The sequence below is a fragment of the Danio rerio genome, chromosome 18 (genome assembly GCF_052040795.2).
Source record: "Danio rerio strain M-AB ecotype USA chromosome 18, GRCz13ab, whole genome shotgun sequence".
Classification (NCBI taxonomy): Eukaryota; Metazoa; Chordata; class Actinopteri; order Cypriniformes; family Danionidae; genus Danio; species Danio rerio.
The window spans coordinates 515,001-519,366 of NC_141038.1; positions in this window are offsets into that span (position 1 = coordinate 515,001).

Below are 4,366 nucleotides of genomic sequence, written 5' to 3' on the forward strand. Positions count from 1 at the left end.
ATTAGGTACCCCATTTTAAATAGAGAGAGGAGACGTGTAGTCAAATTTTTAAATGCTGTTATATTGTTATTTCAGCTTGTATGCTGTTGTTAATACACATTCGGATGCTCGGCTCACAATTTGGCCTCGACAACATGAAAGCATGGATCATCCTGCCTTGTATCAGCGGTTCAGGCTGGTGGTGTTTGTGTAATGGTGTGGGGGAGATTTTCTTTGGGTCCATTAGTAGCAATTGAGCATCAACGCCACAGCCTACCTGAGTATTGCTGCTGACCATGTCCATCCCTTTATGAGCACAGTGTCTCCATCTTCTGATGGCTACTTCCAGCAGGATAACGCAGCATGTCATAAAGCTCAATCATCTCAGACTGGTTTCTTGAACATGACGATGAGTTCACTGTACTCAAATGGCAGATCTAAAGGTGTAAGGGGTCCGACCCGGTACTAGAGAGGTGTACCTAATAAAGTGGCCAGTGAGTGTAGATTCCTGTCATAAAAGCACAAAAGCTACAATTCCGGCTAAATTGTAAAGTTATAAAAATGTATTTGCGCAGCTTTAGATATAGGAGTAAGTATCATTAAAGAATCATTTTGGAATAGAATCGTGACTCACTGAATCAGATCATGAAGTCCCTAAAGATTCACACCCGTATAGAGAGCGCTGAACACACTCCTGCTCAGGTAATCAATGGCAGACTATAGAGCTGTCTGGCAAACAGTTGTCAAATTTGGCACACAGATAGTGGACAGTCTTAACATTATCCACAACTGTTTTTGAGTCTCTAACTCAGTCTCTCTAGCGCCACCACCTGTTTAAAATTGACCGATGTTCATAGTTATACCTCTTTATATCTTTACTGATCAGTTATTTATGAAGATTTCATCCTGAGCATATGGAGAGGAGAGAGGTTTTTTCCTAGGATTATTTTTAATTCTTGTTCTTACACCTTCTTAAAATTTTGAATTAATATATTTTTATATTGAGTGTGTATGGATGTTTCCCAGTACTGGGTTGCAGCTGGAAGGGCATCCGCTGCATAAAAACATATGCTGGATAAGTTGGCGGTTCATTCCGCTGTGGCGACCCCTGATTAATAAAGGGACTAAGCCGAAAAGAAATTGAATGAATGAATGAATGTATTTATGTTTAGTTTTAATCCAACTTTTAGGTTTTTATTTTCAAATATTTAGGTTTAGGGCGTCACGTTGGCTCAGTGGTCAGCACTGTGGCCTCACAGCAAGAAGGTCGCTGGTTCGAGTCTCGGCTGGGTCAGTTGGTGTTTCTGTGTGGAGTTTGCATGTTCTCCCCGTGTTGGTGTGGGTTTCCTCCGGGTGCTCCGGTTTCCCCCACAGTCCAAACACATGCGCTATAGGGGAACTGATCAACTACACTGGCCATAGTGTATGAGTGTGTGCATTAATGAGTGTGTATGGGTGTTTCCCAGTGATAGATTGCAGCTGGAAGGGCATCCACTGTGTAAATCATATGCTAGATAAATTGGTGGTTCATTGTACTGTGGTGACCACAGATTAATAAAGGGACTGAGCTGAAAATGAATGATTTATGGTGGCAAACATGAAGATCATTGCTCACTGTGTAGCTTGTAGAGTCAGCAGCGTCAGAAGGTGGCGCTCTTGACTGAAGCTGCAGGAGAACAAAGCTGGCTCTGAGCAGAGGAAAACCACTGCTGTGTGTGTGTGTGTGTGTGTGTGTTTGGGTGGAGGAGCGGCAGGCTGACGTCACACACAACTCTCTATGTGTGTGTGTGTGTGTGTGTGTGTGTGTGTGTGTGTGTGTGTGTGTGTGTTTCTCTGAGCGAGGGGTTTTCCAGATCTCCAGCAGCACTTCTGTCCAATTTCTCCTTCTCAATGTTGTTGCTGGTTGCTAGGCTCTGCAGTGTGGTTGCTAGGGTGTTCTGGGTGTTTTCTCTGTCACATGACCTAGTAAAGGAGAACAGCTGTGACTGCAGATGAGTGTGTGACATGCAGAACATATGCGCTCATCTGAGAGAGAGTTACGCCTGCTTTTCTCCACACACACACACACACACACACACGCTGCATGTTCTTCAGTTGTCCAGCATCCTGAGTCCTCCAGATTCCAATATTTCCCAGTAACGCTTCAGGAATTCCTGTTGTTGATTATGCAGAACATTCACACACACACACACATGCAGACACTCGCAGACATACAGCACCAGTCTGCTCTATTCTGATCTATTGTGTTCTACACTACCTGACTAAAGTCTTGTCGCCTCTCCAAGTTTTAGGAACAGTAAATTGGTTTGGTGTCAGAAGTGTCTCTATGAAAGGTGAAGGCCTCTAGATTTTGCTGATTTGAGCTCAGTAAATCTGATCATGTCTTGATGTTGACTGATTTGATGAGGACAGTGCGCTCTGACTCTGCTCAGACTAAAGTCTCATCACTGAACAGAAATAATGTCCAGTATAGAATATAAAGTCCTGCTGCAGTGGAGACAGAATGAAGATTGTGTCTGACTCCATCATGAGCTTGGAGGACTGCATCCATACATCTCTGACATGACTCACATCACTGATTAATAAAGTCATCTGGAATGAAGAAGAAAGCCTTCAGCAGGATCCCAGAGTTCATCAAGACTCTTTGTGTTCATCTTCAACACCTCCTCCTTCATCAGCTCAATAATGTTGATGTCTGGTGACTGGGCTGGCCAATCCTGGAGCAACTTGACCTTCAGGAGCTTTGATGTGGAGGCTGAAGTATGAGCAGGAGCGCTATCCTGCTGGAGAATTGTCCCTCTCCTGTGGTTTGTAATGTAATGGGCAGCACAGATGTCTTGATACCTCAGGCTGTTGATGTTGCAGATCTCTCGCACGCCCCCATACTGAATGACCCCAAACCATGATGTCTCCTTCACCAAACTTGACTGATTTCTGTGATAATCTTGCTCCATGCTGGTTCCAGTAGGTCTTCTGCAGTATTGGTGATGATTGGGATGCTCTGTTGCATTCTCTGCTGTCCACATCATGTATACAGCAAACCACAACCATCCAATCAGCTCCATATTGAGGAAAGCAAAGCTGTTGACCCAGAGATACTGCTGCTTTCACACTCCATTTCAGAAAGCTGCTGCTGCTGTTGTTGTTGTTGTTGTTGTTGTTTATTAGTCAGGATAAGGCCTCCTGGTGCAGTAGTTGGCTGTGTGAGTCTTCAGGTGTCATGCAGTGCGTTTTTTCTGTCAGTCTTTGAGCACTGCAGTGACACACTCACAAATGTGTGTGTGCATGTGTGTGTGTGTGTGTGTGCGTGTGTTTGTGTGTGTGTGTGTGTTTACAGTGGCTTTCCTCACACTGAGGGTCTTTTGTCAGAGCTCTGAAAACAAGTCTGAGCAGCTGTGAACATCAGTCTGAATCTGTTCATCCGTCTGCTGGCCTGCTGCTGATGGAGCGCGCACACACTCACACACACACTCGCATGCACTCTCATATTTTGTTCCCAGAATTGCTACAGAAAGTGGCCGTAGGTCCTTACGACACAAAGCACCTTTCAGTCTTTTCAGGGATAATTTATTTTCTTTTTTGGAAACATCTTGTGAATGTTATTGATATCGGCTCAAATTAAATGTTTATTATTTATTTGTGTGTCAAATTGTTTGTAATTTTGATAATAGGCTTCAGATTGTGGGCAGTGTTTCTGGTGGAGTGGGCTGCTTGTTTGTTTGTTTGTTAGTTTTGTTTGTTTGTTTGTTTTTGTTAGTCAATTTGTTTGTTTTGTTAGTTTGTTTGTCTGTTTTGTTTGTTTGTTTGTTTTTTAGTTAGTTTGTTAGTTTTGTTAGTTTTGAAAGTTTGTTTGTTTTGTTCGTTAGTTAGTTTGTTTTTGTTTGTTTGTTTTGTTTGTTTTGTTAGTTAGTTTGTTTGTTTTGTTAGTTTGTTTGTTTGTTTGTTTGTTTTGTTAGTTTGTTTGTTTTGTTAGTTAGTTTGTTTGTTTTGTTAGTTTGTTTATTTTGTTAGTTAGTTTGTTTTATTTGTTTGTTTGTTTTGTTAGTTTGTTTGTTTTGTTAGTTAGTTTGTTTTGTTTGTTTGTTTTGTTTGTTTGTTTTGTTAGTTTGTTTGGTTTGTTAGTTAGTTAGTTTGTTTTGTTAGTTTGTTTGTTTTGTTAGTTTGTTTGTTTTGTTTGTTTGTTTGTTTTGTTTGTTTGTTTGTTTGTTTTGTTTGTTAGTTTGTTTGTTTTGTTAGTTTGTTTGTTTTGTTTGTTTGTTTTGTTCGTTTGTTTGTTTGTTTTGTTAGTTTTTTTGTTTTGTTAGTTAGTTTGTTTGTTTTGTTAGTTTGTTTGTTTTGTTAGTTAGTTAGTTTTGTTTGTTTGTTTGTTTTGTTAGTTAGTTTGTTT